This window comes from Diceros bicornis, unplaced genomic scaffold, assembly GCF_020826845.1.
Source record: "Diceros bicornis minor isolate mBicDic1 unplaced genomic scaffold, mDicBic1.mat.cur scaffold_262_ctg1, whole genome shotgun sequence".
In the NCBI taxonomy this organism is placed as follows: domain Eukaryota; kingdom Metazoa; phylum Chordata; class Mammalia; order Perissodactyla; family Rhinocerotidae; genus Diceros; species Diceros bicornis.
The window spans coordinates 164,819-181,034 of record NW_026691138.1 but is presented as its reverse complement, the minus strand read 5'-3'; the positions used below and the strand labels follow the sequence as shown (position 1 = coordinate 181,034).

The 16,216-nt window shown below is 43.4% G+C and overlaps 1 long non-coding RNA gene across 1 annotated transcript; it reads left to right on the top strand.

Moving 5' to 3' along the window:
• Window positions 1–599: 599 nt before the first annotated feature.
• Window positions 600–15,691, top strand: LOC131402763 (uncharacterized). Its single transcript, XR_009218946.1, has 4 exons — window positions 600–665; window positions 3,541–3,655; window positions 4,149–4,322; window positions 15,033–15,691. It is a non-coding gene; the product is annotated as an uncharacterized LOC131402763 (long non-coding RNA).
• Window positions 15,692–16,216: the final 525 nt, after the last annotated feature.

Sequence of the window (16,216 nt, the reverse complement as noted above, 5' to 3'; positions counted from 1 at the left end):
CTTGATGGAGCAGAAGTGACCGGGGCGGGAGCGCTCTAGAGCGTTGCTCTGGTTGAACTCGGTACCCGGGGAAGCCTGGAACATCCTGAGGTTCTGCGGCCAGTCGTCAGCCAGCCTTGTCGCCTGGCCGGGCTCGGGCGTCTGGCAGTTCCCGCCTCCGTCTGTGCCACACCCAGGCCGCCGTGAAGGTCGGAAACGTGAGCTGAGCGGCGCTGACGGGCGCTCTGGGAAGAACCCGGCAAGGCTTCAAAGGGTTTGCTTTCGCTTGGTCTACAGACCTGAAGAATGAGACTGCGAGTTTCCAAGGGAACGGATGCACGGGTTAAGTCGCCGGTTTCAAAATCTCAAAACGGAGAAGACTTTTCCTTTAAACCCTGCGGTCTGCGAGCATCCTTCGCTCTTCCAGCTTTCGCCTCCGGGCCACGAAATACTTTGCGCGGGTTTTTATTGCGGAGGCTTCCCTCGGGGGCCAGGGTTCCCGCCCCCTAACCTCACGCCGGGATTGGTTGCTTGGTTTCTGCTCTGGCGGGTGATTGGGTGCTGGGAGTTGAGGGGGCGGGAGGCGGGAATTCGTCCGGGAGCGCACGGGCGCGCGGCCTGGAGAGAGCGGAGGAGGGAGCGGGTGAGGCGCCGGAGTCCGCGCTCGGCCCGGGAGTGGCAGCCCGGTGAGGAGGCGAGAGGTTTGGGGCCTCTCCTCTCTGCCAGGCTCCGCCGTGTGTGCTCGCGGATACCATTTCCTTTTCTCCCGGGACTCGGAGCCCAGGCAGCGCTGCCTCGGTTTTCCTCAGAACAGGCCAGCCTGTCTCTCGTGGGGCGGCGCGCAGCCTGCCCGAAGGGAGCCTTCTGCTCTCGCCTGGCCGCCGTGCGGGCCGTCGGGGTGACCGCGTCCCGGGCCTCGGGGGTCTGAGCACGCGGAGGCCGGAGGGAGCCTGTCCCGACCCCCGGTGAGAGGGCCCGGGCCCCCTCGGTCCCCGCTGACTCGTGGCGGCGGGGGCGACGGCGGGAGGCGGATCGGGGCCTCGTCCTTTATCCCCTGGGGGATGGCGGCGACTGCGGGCGGGGTGGATTTCTAGGCTGTATCTGAGGAGCTAGCCGGCGTTGCGTTATTGGCTGCGGTGAAGGGGTTAGAGGCCACCAAATCTCTTCTCGAGTTGCACAGAGAGAATCACAGAATATTAGAACTGGGAAATACCTCAGAATAGTGGTTCTTAGCTTGTTTTGGAACACACAGGCTAGGGGTCAGGGTATAATTGCCTTCATAAGCTGTTGAATTGCTCTTTTAACCATCCCTCCATCCCCAGGTCGAATTTGCCGGTTTATTTTCACTATTGCAAGGAAGTCCTCAGTTAATAACGGTGCATATCAGTCTCCCCTCTGTTTTCAGTTATTTTATTAGGATATAGTTCTGGGAATGAGAAATCCATGGACTTTCTCTTCAGAGAAACGCAGTCATGTACCAAGACTTCTGCACGCAATGGCAAGAGATCACAGTCTCAGACTTGCGTCTCTGGATCCTAGTTTAAGCATAGGTGGTTTAGAAGAGGTGGGGATTAAAGTAGATCACCTCCTCTGTGTCAAGTACTGGAGTTTAGGCACGTTCTATCCATTACCTTACTTAATTCTTAACTCAATGCCTGGCTAATTTTCGTCAAAACTCTATCAGGTGGATAATCTCATCTCCATTGCACAGATGAAGAAACAGACTGAGGTTCAGTGATTCACACAGTGGGACTCACACTTAGGCTTGCTTTACTCCAAAGCCCATCTTCTTTTCATTATACCCTTCTGACCTTTAAATCAGAATTATCAAGCACCTACTGTGTGCCAAGGCATTTTCTCCCTTACAACAGTTTTTCAATTAGGGATTATTACAGATAAGGATCTTAGTCTAGAGAAGTGAAGACATGATCAAGGAAACACATCTGAGTTGTGGGAACCTGATCTAGAACTCGTACTTCTACCTCCTGGTCCACAGCTTTGGCAGAGTAGGGATACAGATCCGGATTTGTCAGATTCCGAGACATGTTCTCAACCAGTGTGATGGTTAAGACTAGGAAATTCTTTTACTTGCATTTGTTTTGTTGATACATTTAGGAATCCCCTTTTTATTTCTAGACTTCTGTCCTAGTCTAGTTGGGTATCTGGTTTTCTTTGAATGGCATTGTTTCAGCCTTGATTTTCGTTTCTGCTGCAGTTAGGAATCTAAGTAAACAAGAAAGCGTGACTCTTCAATATGGTCTGAATGTACAGTTGGTGGGGTGAAGATGAACTTTCCTTGTAAAGCTTGTCCATCATAGCTTGCTATAATGAATTCTGCAAGTATCTTTCAGCAGTTAAGTCTTCATTAAGATAAAGATGCTGATAATTAATAACGTATACTGAATCTGTGACTACATTCATTTTCTCAGATAGTAAATGGATTGAAAATATTTGCTGGGTTCATGGAAGAACATGTCACCTTTCGAAAAATAATCCTGATCACTATAAACTGTATATGGTTAGGAGGCAAAGGAGAATATTCTGAAAACTATTCTCAGCTCATTTGGCACTTCTATTTACTTTACGGAATTACTACCTTCTACAAAGTATTTACTGTCTTTTACACAGAATACTATATTTCTCACCATATCTTTTGAGATGTTTCAATCATATAGAAAATTAATAGACAAATGAGTAAGCAAACTTTCCAGAGTTGTTCAATCTTAATATTTTGCCATATTTACTTTATACCTTGTTTGCAAGTAACATTGCTATTATGCTGAATTTATTCTTTTTCTTTCCTAGACGTGTTGTTATACTTTTGTTACATATGTATGTATCCGTAAACAATATAGAGCATTACTTTACCTGTTTTTAAACTTTGTGCAATGATATGATACTGTACCTATATTTGTTCAGAAGTGTTTTTAGTTGCTTAACATTATTTTTAAGAAGTAGCCTTATTGATTGTTAATCTATTTTAATTGCTGTGTAGTATTCCATTGTATGAATATACCAGAATTTTTTATCCATTTTCCTTTCGACAGACATTTAAGTTGTTTACATTCTTTTGCAATTCTAAACAATGTTGCTCTGAACTTTCTTATGCATGTTTCCTTATGTTCCTGTGGGAAAGGTTTTGGATATATACATAGGACTGGACTTCCTAGTGTTGGATATCTTCAACTTTGCTAGAAATTGTTAATTTCTTTCCAAAGTGGTTGTAGTGATTTACACTCCCCCTAACAGAATCCTCCATTAAATTTTCATCCAAGATATTAGTGTACTCTAGTTTTACAGAAATGACGGTGCTTGCATCATTAAGGCACAAATAGCTTTGTTCATTTCTTTTATGCCCATATGTTTTTAAGTCCAACATAATTTTAGGGAGAAAGATAAAGGAATAAGGTCTAGATTGAACTAAATACTAATTCTCCCTTCTGCTATTGCTATGTTCCCTCAAGTACAACCTTACTTGTTGTGTTTGTACTTGTGATGGAGACAGACCTTAATGAAGTAAATTGTTTACTGATTTTTTTTTTATTGTTTTTGTGTCAATAGATTGTCCGAGGATTAAAAAGTAAGCAGCATTGTTTGTTGGAGAGCCCTACAGAAAGTGGGAACAGCTTAGTCTTACTTTGTGCTGCTTTAGCGTGGCAACAGTCTCTTCTTCGTGGTGAGTATTTGGTTGATATATTCAGCTTGATTATTGGGACTTGAAAAAAATATAATAAAGTACTTTTCATCCAGAATGATTCATTTAAAGAAATAGCAGTAACTAAGAATATACTTTTGGTCTTTCTTTTAATCCTCCCTGCTTGATATTTTAATGTCTCAATATAAACGAATACTCAAGTGGTTGTGCCTTTATTACATTATTAATCTTTGACTATTATCTTTTTGTAAATTATGCAAATTGATGATAATTTCTCTGTAAATGTCTCTGACATCATAAGTGTTTCTCTCCTGTCCTAATTTCATGCTACAGATAGGGTGACCAACTTGTCCAGATTTGCCAGGTACTTTCCCAGGTTTAGCACTGAAAATCTTACAGCCTGGGAAACCTCCCAATCCAGGGCAAATTCGAGTGGTTGCTCACTGTAGCTGCAGAGGATGATTAATGTTTTTTGAATTAGAAATATTATAAATAGAGGTTCTTTCACTTTTAGGGAAGCCAGCGGATGAAAGCTTAAGCAAAAAAGCTGAAGTACCATTGTCACGTCGTTGTACGTGCCATTCAAAGAATTTTACAAACGATGGCGAGGACCGAGGAACTTCACGTCATTTCAACAGTCCAAGTATACCACCTTCTGAAAGAAATGGCACTTCATCAACTTGTCAAGGTAGGTTATATTTTTGCCTGGGTCTGTTGTATCTGTAATAGGAACCTTCATTACTGTTGTTATGAGACCTAATTTGATAAATTGGATGAGCATAATTAATTAGATACCTCCGTCTAATTTCTCTAGAATTATTTTTAGATAACACAAGAGTGGTCAGAAATCCTTGGACTACTTTATTCTTGGCTTGGCTTTTAATTGATTTGGACATTTTGCTAGCTTAAATCATTTTTTGAAGCAGGCAAGGCAAAATAAATGATATTCAGAAATTGCTGTTATTTGTAGGCAGGATTGTTAATTATAGGTTAGAATTTTAGAAAACATTGATTTGTATTGTAAGACAAAATCTAGTTAGCCTCATTCATTCTTGATAAGTTTGCATGAACTTCTGAAGCCAGTATGGCTTCATGAGGATGAGATATGTTTTAGGTATGATCCTTGAGTAGTTCTAATTAGGTTTATTTAAGAGAAATATATTAAGAATAACATAAGACTATTCATTTTTAAAAAATATTTCTCTGGCTTTGACTATATGGAAAAGATTGATCGTTATTTGCCTAAGCCAGAAACCTAGGAGACATCCTGTACACGTTGCTCTACCTTATCTCTCCGTGCAAATCTCTATCTCCATTGACAACTCCCTGGTCCAAACTACCATCTCTTGTTTAGAGCATGCAATAACTTCTTTTCCTGCTTTCACTCATGCCATTCTTTAACTAATCACTGACAGGGAGAAAAGAGGTGGCCATGACTGACTTAAGTCTCAACATTATCTACTTCCTAAAATCAAGAATGGAGTCATCTTCCTCTAAAGCACATGACTATGTGTGGAGGAGGGTGGTTGCTGGAACCCAAGTGTGATTCTGTTAGGAGTGAGGAAGAGGAGATGGAATAGTTACTGGAGAGGTGACCAATAGTGTTGTCTACACTGTTTTGACCCTTAGCCCTTTTGACTTTCTTTCCATTCCTTCAAAGGGTCATGCTTTCTTCTTCCTCAGAGCCTTTGCTTGTGTTAGTGTCTCTTCTGAGGAAAGTTACATCTTCAACTTGTTATCCTCCTCTTCCATTAGGTGTCGCTTAAATGTCGCTTCCTTGAGGGAGCCATACTCACCTTTCCGTTAGATCAGATTTGGTTTCCCTGTTATTTTGTGTCATCTCACTGTGTTTGTCTCCTTCACAGCAATTGTCTGTGAAGTTTTTATTATCCATGTGTCTGTGTGCATCTTTTAATAATCTCTGCTTCCCCTAGCAGACTGTGTTCTCCATGAGGTCAGGAACCATGTCAGTTTGCTTACCATTGTAACCCTGGAACCTAGCAGAGTGCTTGGCATATAGTAGGTGCTAGGTAAATATTTGTTGTGTGAATGAATGGAGTTGATTTTGAGCTAATTATAAGAACTCTGGTTTACAATATTTATATACAACCTGTATTATTTTTAGAAAAAATTTATTGAAATATACTTCAGAAAACAAACTGCATTTATTTAAATGGTATGCTTTGATAAGTTATGACCTCCACCATAAGGTGTACCTCCATGAAACTTTAAGTCAGTGTCAAGATAGTGAACATATCCATTACCTTCAAAAGTTTTCTCATGCACCTTTGTTATCCCTCCTTCCCACCCCTCTGTGACTTACTCTCCCCAAACAACCACTGATTTGCTTTCTATCACTATAGATTAGTTTGCATTTTCGAGAGTTTATATAAATGGAATCAGACATTTGTACACTGATTTTGTCTAGCTTCTGTCACTTAACATAATTCTTTTGAAATTCACCCATGTTGTGTGTATCAACAGTTTGTTCCTGTTGCGGAGTAATGTTCTGTTCTGTGGATATACTACAAATTGTTTATCCAGTCACGTGTTGATGTATATGTGAGTTGTTTCTAGTTTTGGGCTATTATGAATAAAGCTGCTATGAACATTTGTATGTAAGTCTTTGTTATGGACATGTGCTTTCCTTTTTATGGGCAAATACCTAAGAGTGGAGTGAGTGGATCACTTATGTTTAACTCTTTAAGAAACTTCCAAACTGTTTCCCAAAGTGTTTATACATTATACCATTTTACATTCCCACCAGCAGTGTCCAAGAGTTCCCATTTCTGTACACCTTTGTTTACACTTGGTATGGTCAGTCTTGTCAGCCATTCTAATAGGCATGTAGTGTGGTATCTCATTGTGGTTTTAATCAGCATTCCCTGATAACTTATGATGTTGAGCATCTTTTCGTGTGCTTATTAGCCATCTGTATATCTTCTCTGATAAAATGTCTGTTCGAATCTTTTGCCTGTTTTTTTTTCTTATTGTTAAGTTTTGAGAGTTCTTTGTATATTTTGAATACAAGTGTTTTTCTATCAAATATAGTTTTAGGTTTTACCGTTAGGTCTAAAATCCATTTCGAGTTATTTTTGGTATATTGTGTGAGGTATGGATCCAAGTTCATTTATTTTGCCTATGGATATCTCATTGTTCAGCACCATTTATTGAAACGGCTATCCTTTATCCACTGCATTGCCTTTGTGCCTTGGTAAAAAATCAGTTGTCAATATATACACAACTTGCATTTTAACATCATCTTGGGTTAGGGCTGTTTAGAATAGTCTCTTGAAGCATCAGATGCGGTAAATCAGGGTTGTATTCTTTATATTTTTAAGCGAATTCTTTAATAAGATATAAGCTAAATACAGAAAAGCATACAAATCCTAAGTGTATAGCTTGATGAATTTTCACAAAGTAAACACACTCGTGTATCTACCACCTAGATAAAAATAGGACATTCCCAACACCCTACAGCCCCTTCTCATGCTCTTTTCTAGTCACTGTCCTTTCTCTGCACAGGTATTTGCTCTCCTCCTTTCTGTCATCATTGATGAGTTTTGCCTCTTTATAGAAATGGAGTGATATCTGTACTCTTGAGTCTGCGTACTTTTGCTTAACATTGTATTTTGGGGATTCATTTGTGTTGTTGCATATAGTAGTAGTTCTTGTTGTGGTATATTATTTCCTTCTATGAACATATCACAGTTTATTAATCCGTTCTGCAGTTATTAGACATTTGGATGGTTTCTCCTTTAGGCTTTTAATGCTTTTATGAACATTCTTGTTCATTCTTTTGCAAATAGGTAAGTATTTTCTGTTGGCTATATCCCTAGGAATGGCATTGCTGGGCATAGTGTATGGATATGTTCAGCTATAGTAGAGACTGCCAACATTTTCCAAAGTGGTTGAACCAGTTTATGCAACCCCTTCACTACATCCAGTAGTATATGGGAATTACGTTGTTCAGCATTCTTGTTAACACTTGATATGTCCAGTCTTCTACAATTTTAGCCATTCTGGTGCATGGATGGTGTACTCATGAGTTTGAATTGGTATTTCTCTGGTGACTAATGAGGTTGAGAATCTTTATATATGTTTATTGGTCATTTGAATATTCCTTTTAGTGAATTGTCTATTCAGATTGCCCATATTTCTATTGGGTTGTTTCTTACTGATTTCTATGAGTTTTTTTTTTAATACCTTCTGGCTATGTCTTGTTTTTTTATAACTTTGTATTTTAAAGACTTAACCCCTCCAATAAGCTTCCTGCAAATGTCCCTGCTATAGAGAACAGGAAGATAAGCCTTTTGGTATATGCAAATAATGTGATTTTTTTTTTTAATGAATTGGGGTAAATCTCATTTGGCACAGGGCAGTTTGGTTTTTCTAAAACTAAATTATTGTTTTTGGTAGACGTTCCCTGGCCTTTAATGGGCCCATGCAAATTTGCCCCTTGATTTATTTGGGTCAGGGTTTCTCAAAAGTGGCACTATTAAAATTTGAATGGGATAATTCTTTGTTGTGGCAGCTGTCTTGTGCACTGTGGGATGCTTAGCAGCATCTCCCAGGCCTCAACCCACTAGAGGCCAGTAGTACCTACCCCCCTCTTTGTGACAACCAAAAATGTTTCCAGATGTTGCTGAATGTCCCTGCGGTGGGAGGTGGGGGTGTTAAAATTGCCCCGGTCGAGAACCACTGATCTAGATTTGTTTTGTGGGTATTTTACCAGTTTGCCAGGAAATTACAGAGCTCAAAATTACGTGTGTTTTCTAAAATACATATGGAAATACAAAGGACTAAGAATAGCCAAGATATTTTTTAAGCAGCAGGTCAAGGTGAGAAGACTTGATCTATGAGATATCCTGATGTATTATATATAAAGCTATAGTAACTAAAGCACTTTGGTATTAGCACAGTGTTAGACCAGTGGAAAACAGTAGAGAACCCAAATCCAATTCCACGTGTATCCAGAAACTTGATTTCTTTTAATAGAAGTGCTCTTACAGAGCAGAGGGCAAAGGAGGGGCGTTTCTTCAAGTGGTCCTGGGACTATTAGATATCAGTATGGAAAAAATTCAAATTGGAACCCTACTTTACTCCGTACACAAAAATCCATTCCAAGTAGATTAAAGACCTAGGCATGAAAGGCAAAACTATTAAGATGTTAGAATATAGTGGTTTTCAAACGATGTTCTTAAGAGTCTTAGAAAAAACATGGCTTGTAGTGGGAATGGGACAGTGGATCAGGGAAGTTCTAGGTCTTGCGTGCTCTTTTGGAAATGTTAAACGCTATTTCTTAAAAAACTTTAGTCCTCCTCAGAAAAGGCTTGAAAACCCGTGCTGTGTGGCATAGATAGCCTTCTGTGTTTGTGCAGATTCAAACTTTTTTTTTTTTTGGAAAATAGTATTGGACTTGCTTATAGGGCTTTCTCCCCTAGTAGTCTGTAAATCCTTCAAGGCCAGGGACTGGGTTTTTTTCATTGTTTTTCCATGGGGTCTGGAATTGTATGGACTCAATAAAATAAATGCTTGTTAAATGAATTCAAGCACTGGGAGTGGAGGGAATGTATAGAGAAGAGCAGAGAGGAAGGAAGGTACTTTGAAGAACACTCTCATTTACAGAAAGGGAGAAACCAATGTATTGGAATAGTTAAGAACCGTGTTACAGACATTAAGGAAAAAGCAAATGCATTTATTCTGTTGCAAGAATACAGAGTGTTATGTTTGGCTGTATATCTAGAGGTTATGCTTATGTATTTTAGAATCAGACAGCAGGAGTCAGTCATATCTAGGCTCTGCCTCTTACTAGCTAAACAATATTGGGCATGAACTTGACTTCTTTAAAACCTAGTATTCACACTTATGAAATGGGAATAATATTATTCGGTGACTTAAGAGGTCATTGATGACCTTGAGATAGAGCTTTCCGGATTGTGGAATTAAAAGCTAGATTATAGGAGCTTGATTCTACTATATTGTTAAGCCTAAAGAACATTGAGAAGCTCACTACGAAACAAACATTGAGACACTGTAAAGAACGATTTTTATAGAAATGAAATACATTTTCTTGAGAGAATCTTACAGTTATATTTTTTAAGCCACGTTATTGGGAGTGGTCTACAAAAGCACAAAGCTACAATTGGACTTTCCTGTTGAAAGTACATTTCTCAAAATGTTTGCTATATCTTTGTTAAGGTAAACTGAGTGGTAAAGTGCTTTTAAACATGTTGAGCATTTCATGTTTTAAAGTATGTTATGAAATTTTTAGAAATAAAGCATACATCTTGATTCCAATTTTTTTCTGGAAAAATTTCCTGGAGCAACCCCTGATGGCCCAGCGGTTAAAGATTGGCACCCTCCGCTTCGGCATCCCAGGTTCAGTTCCCAGGCATGAACCACACCACTCGTCTCTCATTGACTATGCTGTGGCGGTGGCTCATGTAGAAGAACTAGAAGGATTTACACGTAGAATATAGAACTATGTACTGGGGCTTTGGGAAGGGAGAAAGAAGAGAGGCAGATTGGCAACAGATGTTAGCTCAGGGCAAATCTTTCCAAGCAGGGAAAAAAAAAGAAAAATAAAAATTGCCTAAGTGTAAGTTATTTATACTCATTTTTTATGACTTCTTATATAAGACTCTCCTGAAAAAAACTATACTGGCTGCAAAGCTATCTGCCGATAAACAGGTATCCATATGGAGATATGAAAATGGTGATTTTCAAGTAGAGAAGAATTCAACCCTTATAAACTACACAGCAGGTAAACAGAATTTGTTGGCAGTGAAATATTCCCGTTAGTTCTAGTAGAACAAGGTAGCCAAGCATCAATCAAGATTTCAGTGGTGCTTGTAGAGAGTAGTTGGGTCATGTCACAGACGTAAATTGTAAATTATTGTAACTTCATTGTATATAGTTACTCATTACAAAGGAGTTTATTATTATACTAGATTATTGAGGCTAACATCATTAAAATGAAACTGCATGGTGCTTTCTTATATAAGAGGAATTTGACAGTAAACTATTTACTTAAGGCATATACTGATAGTATAGCTACTTTGTACTTTTAATTCTTCTGTTGTTTTGATCTAATAATGGCATTTTGGGGGGTCAAAATACCTTTTTTTAGAAACCTTGATACAACCATATGCTGTCTTCAAAATCTTACTTCAAATAAAGCAATAGAGGCAAGTTGGAAGTAAAAGCATGGAATAGATAAACAAAATAATAAGGGAATTATGGTGCCAGTTATCAATGGATTGCCCCTGTGTAACAACATCAGAGTATTTGCCTCTATTGTCTGTTCTGCAATAATGGAGCTGCACACAGTAGACATTTCTCTTTTGCACCTGGCAGGGGTTAAGCTTTGTCAGAGAAGGTTTAGGACAAAGGGCCTTCCTTCCTAATTCCAGGGTGCTTCCATTCTTTTCTTTTTCTTTCTCCTGCAGTACAACCAGCAGTGTCACAATTCAGGGGTGTCTACAGGGACTCAACCACATTGGGTGATCCACAGTGGATTCAGTGGATCCCCTTGGATGGCTTAATAAGGAGAATGAGTGGCACCCCTGCAAGTGGAATCCCAGTGAATCCAGTTGGCATCCCAGCCTCAGCCTACCTGCCCCTGGGAGGAGACAGGGCTTTCCTGTTTGCCAGTCTCAGCCTGCTGTTCCCTACCTGCTGAGCTCTGCCCTGACCAGGGACCGGTACTGGCCTTGGGAAACATGACAATCTTCTCCACCATCCCTGTGCTGCAATCATTCCTTCTCCATCAAGGCCTGAAGGCAGCCTTGGCGAGGGGGTCCTCTCCCAAATTTGTTTCTTTCTTAACTACTCTGCTGTAATTCTGGGCTATTCTCTATAGTTCCCTTTAAAGGTTTATGGTTAATTGTTCATTATATAAACTGTCCCTGCTCAATCTATTGGTTGGTTTCCGTGTCCTGATTGAACACTGATTCTTATCGTTATATATTATTTTATAGGGTATTAGTGCTAAGGGGAAAAATGAAAGGGGAACAAGTTGGATAGGGAGTGTCAGGACAAGAGGATAGTTTATATTTTAAATGACATGGTCAATACAGCCTCACCAAGATGACATTTGAACACAGAATTAAAGATAGTGAAGAAGATGAGGCATGAAGTCATCATGTGGAAGAGGATTCCAAGTGGAAGGAACATAGAGTGCAAATCTACAGGTGGGAGAGTGCCTGGTATGTACCAGGAGCATAATGGAGGGCAGAGGTACAGGGGATTACTGGCCAAAGATGATGTCAGAGAGAGTGAGGGACCAACTGTATGGGGCTTGAGGTCCATCATAAGGACTTGAACTTTCCCCCTGAGAGAAATGGAGAGCCCTTTGAGAGATTTCACAATGTCAGGGTGTGACATCTGGTTTTAAAGGGTCACTCCAATTGGTGCATTGGGGATAGATTGTGGGTCAAATATAGAGACAGAGAAACCAGTTAGAAGGATACAGCGATTATCCAGGCCAGAACAATGGTGCAATGTGGTGTACCAGCCATCAGGGAGTAACAGGAAGTGGACTTACATACCCACCACAAACAAAGTAAGACTAGTCAAAATACGTGATATGAGTATTTCGCTAATGATCAGTCTACATATGCAGTGGGTGAAAGTCCACAAGGCCAGAGAAAAGCAACCTTCGTGTAAAGAACAAATTCTAAGGCACTGTAAGTCACACCACCTGCAACAACCACAGATTCTAGAATTATTTGAGATGCCAAGACAATGAGGAAGGAATAATCTTTCAACAAGTAGTGCTGGGACAACTGGAGATCCACATGTGAAATAATAAAGGTGAACCCCTACCTAACACCATATACAAAAATGTTACATCTTCTTACCATCAAAGATGTAAATGTAAGACCTAAAACTATAAAACTCTTGGAAGAAAACATGGCCCTGGATTAGGCAATGTTTTTGTAATTATGGCACCCAACACATAAGCAACCAAAGGGAAAACAGATCAATTCAACTTCATCAAAAGTAAAACTTGAGTGCGTTGAAAGATACGATCAAGAAAGTGAAAAGACGACTCACAAAAGGGGAGAATATGCTTACAGATCTTTACATATCTGATAAGGGTCTACTATTGAGAACATATAATACATTCTCCCCTCTCAACAATAAAATACAAATAGCACAATGAAAAATGGGCAATGCATGTGGATAGGCATTTCTCCACAAGAAATATATGGTGCCTGGTGCTGTGCTGTCCCTGCCTGAGGCTGCAGTTCCTGTGACGGCCATCAGGTGGCAGCCTCCTGTGTCAGTGGTGCCCACTGAGCTTTGCTGGAGCAATTGGAGAAAGGAGGAGTCATGCAGAAGTCATGCTGACCCTCCGCCTGCCTCAGGACCCACTTGCACTTCCTATTACTAGTGTTCCTCTTCACCATCTGAGTGGAGCAAAAGCAGGAAGGAGGGATCCAAGATGCCCCATTTTGTTCATTCAGCAGCTACGTGCCAAGCCCTCACCCTGGGCCAGGAGCCCTGGTGGGCCCAAGGGTGGTGCTGAAATCTACCCAGTGGTCCCTGCCCACCAGGAGCTCAGTCTGGAGGCAGATGGACAAAAGCACAAAGTCAGAGACACGTGAAAGAGAAGAGCATGAACTGGAATGAAAATAAAGAGTGTCCTGCAGGGAGGGCTGGGGTCTCACTGGGTAGGAGGGTCTGAAAGGCCTGACAGAGGTGACATTTGCTGTGACCGGAATGACATGAGGACCCAGCGCTTCACTCACCTGTGATCAGCGTGCCAGGGAGAAGGCACTGCTGGTGTGGAGACACCCAGGCAGAAGTGAGTTTGGCCAGAGGAGGTTAGAGAGGTGGGCACTGTGGCTGCAGAGAGCGTGGAGGGGAGAGAAGGGAGGGGGCAGGCCAGACCCGGGAACTGGGAGATGGTGTGAGGTGTCTCCTCCTCTCTGACAACACTGCTCCCCACCCTGCATCATGAAACCACAAATATTCGCTCTCTCTCCATCTCTGTGGACCAGGAATCCTGCACAACTGAGCTGCAGCCTCTGCTCATCGCTTCTTCCAGGTTGGGGCTGTGGCCTCCACTGAGTCTGAACCAGGATGAGATGTGCTGTCAAGCTAACGCCTGTGGGCTCGGTCAGGATCAGCTTCACTGAGAGCCCGGCTCCTTTCTGTCTGTTGGCCAGGGGACTCCCTTGGTTTCTTCTGTGTGGGCATCTGCATAGGGGAGCTCAGGACATCCATGTATGTCCCAAGGTCCAGGGGTCAGACAGACTGAGAGAGGGGAGCAATGGGAGAGGGTAGAGGGAACACAAGAGAGTGAGTGAGAATGATAGCCTCGGAGGTAGAATCTGGGAAGTGTCGTCCTGTCACTTGTGCTTCGTCTGCTGGTCAGAGCCAATCCTTAAGCTGTCATTGGTCCACAGGGACATATAGAACAGGCAGGGAGATCATCCCTGCAGGAGCACGCTGACCTTGACTCGATTGTCCTGGTGGCGAAAGGCTCCCTTCCTACCTGGGCTCATCCTATGTTGAGCTCAGATCCTCCTCCTTGGGAGTGTTGCTCTTCGGGGACCAGGGGTGCTCTCCTGGGTTCCCTGGGCTCCTGTCCCCTCCAGGAGGGAGATGTACACTGAGGGGGCTGAGGCCAGAGCAAGCAGGGACCACTCCACCCTCCCAGCTCATTTGCTTCCTTCCCCAGGAGGGCCGACTCCTCAGGAGCCTCTCCTCACTGCTCACCATCTTCTCTGCTCTGAGAGCACCTCGTTTCAGCGTCTGAAGAGGACCTAGGGAGAAGTTTGCAGGTGGAAAGGCCTCTCTCCATGGGAGCCCCAGAGTGGACGGGGACGATCGACAGGGCTGGGCATTGTCCCCTCAGTCAACTTGGACTTCCTGGGAGGCAGCAACCCCTGGGGGCAGGGCCTAGGCTGGTGGCAGGTCTCTAAGCATCCCCACAATGCCCATCTTCCTGGTCTCTCCTGATTGGGAACAGGCCTGCACAAGTACACAACCTTTCAGACCCCCTGGGGTTATGTGCAGCCCATCAAGGCCGCTGTGTCTGTCTCATTGTGTGGTTGTCCGTCTTACCTTCCTGGCTGATTCGCTGCTCTGTTCTAGATCCAACCTCAGGCGGCTGCAAAGTTGACCTTTCACGTCAGCTTGCCACTGAGATGGCTACTGTTTCCAGAAATGCTTAGGGGCTGGGCTTTGCCCACCCATGGAGACATCAAGTGGGCAACTTCTGACAGTGAAGCCACCCCCCTTCAGGCTTGTGCCGCTCACAGGGCTGTCACACTGAGGGGGTGGGGATGGGAGCTGCCCTGGGGAAAAACACCACAACTCTTACTGTTCTTCCCTCAGCTTCAAATGCTCCTCAGTTGGTTGTATGTCTCTGGTCTCTTCCCAGAGGTTGTTTTCTGACAGCGCGTCCGGTGTGATCGTGGCTTCCGGGAAGAGGATTGGCTGAATGCCTCACTCCACCATTCGGTGTGTCCTGCCGCCCCACGCCAATCACTTTCTGAAGGCGCATCCTTTCAGCAATCTGAGGACCCAAGATTGTGAGTCTGTGTCCTGGAGTGATTTTGAGAAGAGCTCGTGGGATGGCAGTATTGCAAAGCATAAAGTCTTGCTTCCAGAAAGCTCTCTGGGATCCTCAGCATCTTGCTGTTTTGGAGTCAAAGCCCTGAGATCTTTAAAAAGCCAGCAATGTTAGAACATGGGCAGGACAAACAAAAGTCTCTGGGCTCCAACACCAAATAAAATATTCTGAATTTCTAGTAACCTGAGACGAGTGGAAAGGAATTGGGCGTGTGGAGTGGAGGTGCGGTTTGGGCCAACTACGCATCTGGGAGGAGAAATGCCATGCAGAGCAGCCTTTCTGGGGGCATAAGTGTGGGACATGTGTGCAGACCCCCGCTGCAGACATTGCTGCTGCTGCCCTTCAGTTCCCTCAGCCCACTTGAGTCCCCGCAGTCCCTGGGAGCCAGTCCCCAGCAGGCCCACAGTGTCCCCCTGGAGCACCTGCATCCACTCTCTGCCTGAGGGCTCTCTCCTGCACCGGGAGCTTCCTCTCCTGCAAGCCTGTGCCAGCCTGTAGCACAGAAGCCTTCATGACCCGGGGTATACCCTCCACGCACGGGGACAGAGCCAGTCCAGTTGGGATCTCGTCTCCCAACAGGACTAGGAGGGATGCTCACCTCAGTGCTCCCTCCTCAGGCCCCGCACTGGCTCTCCTCCTCCAGGCTTCCTTCCCCTTGGCCTCCTCGGGCCTCCTCCCTCACCTGCAAACAAACCACTTGCCCTACATCCTTGTCTGCTTTTGGCCCAAACCCTGCCGAGGCTCCACGCTGGCTGTGACTTGGAGCAGGTCGTCCAGCCTTCTGGACTTGAGCTTCCTCACCTGTAAGATGGGGACAAAAGGCCTGCCTCCCGGAGATGTCAGAGGAGACACAGCGTGGGAAGATGCAAACCACTGCAAAGAAGGATGCCAGGTGATCACCCAGTGAAAACACCAACCTTGCCAAAGAAACAGGAGCTCTTGAGGCTGAGGGAGGAACGCGGGCAGCCTGTCCAAACAACGTGGAGACTCAT